We start from the raw sequence: 921 nt of genomic DNA, 5'->3' as shown, positions 1-921 counted from the left end.
TTTGTTGTCTTCTTCTGATGAGATCCGTGTCATTCAGGCAATCCGTGATGGCGTGATAGAGGCGAGCATCAACCACGAGAAAGGTTTCGTCCAATCAAAAGAGACCATGGACATTTACGGCACCAGAGAGCCTCAGCTGGCTTTTCACCAGAGAATCTCCTTCTGCCTGGACATTCACAACATGTCTGTGAAGGTAACACACCTGGACACACACACCTCTGTACACACAACTGGACATCCACAACATGTCTGTGAAGGTAACACACCTGGACACACACCTGGACACCTGACTGAAGTGACCCTGTCTGTCTGTGTCTCCTTCAGGCCATGAGGTTTCCTCCCAAAGCTTACAACAAAGACCTGGAGTCAGCAGAGGTAAAACACACACACACACACACACACACACACACACACACACACACAGTTACAGGTCTAGTCCTGTCCTCTGACGTCTTAAATACATGTGTGTGTTTGTGTGTGTGGTGCGTTCAGGAGCGTCGGGAGCGGGAGCAGCAGGACCTGGAGTTCGCCAAAGAAATGGCTGAAGATGACGACGACAGCTTCCCATGATCCTCTGTCTGGACTTCCTGTGCAGACAGGAAGTAGTTCTGCGTGTGTGTCGGCACGCTGATGTTCGTAGATCACCTCTTACCCATAATCCCCCTCTCCTCTTTTCTCTCTGGTGTGTATTCTGCTGTGTAGCCTTTCATCTTCAGCTTGTTTTTTCTCTCTGAGACAAATAAAATTCTTTGACTTTGTTTACACTTGCTCTGTGTCTGTGGGTTTCTGGGTAATGTAGTCAGTGAGCTCCAGGTTGTAGATGATGGGCAGGTGAAACTGAACCCAACAACATCCTTCTGTGTGTCACCTGTTCGTCCAGCTGTTCACATCAGGAATAATTACATGTCTCGTTAAGACAGG

At 48.4% G+C, this 921-nt stretch overlaps 1 long non-coding RNA gene across 1 annotated transcript; it reads left to right on the top strand.

Moving 5' to 3' along the window:
* The first annotated feature begins 7 nt into the window (after window positions 1–7).
* On the top strand, window positions 8–764 carry LOC111658645 (uncharacterized). The gene is made up of 3 exons (XR_002761013.2): window positions 8–193; window positions 325–375; window positions 493–764. It is a non-coding gene; the product is annotated as an uncharacterized LOC111658645 (long non-coding RNA).
* The last annotated feature ends 157 nt before the right edge of the window (window positions 765–921 follow it).

This window comes from Seriola lalandi, unplaced genomic scaffold, assembly GCF_002814215.2.
Source record: "Seriola lalandi dorsalis isolate HSWRI2012SDOR001 ecotype SW California unplaced genomic scaffold, Sedor1 jcf7180001980125, whole genome shotgun sequence".
Classification (NCBI taxonomy): Eukaryota; Metazoa; Chordata; class Actinopteri; order Carangiformes; family Carangidae; genus Seriola; species Seriola lalandi.
The sequence above is the reverse complement of the archived record's forward strand: the minus strand, read 5'-3'. Positions and strand labels throughout refer to the sequence as shown.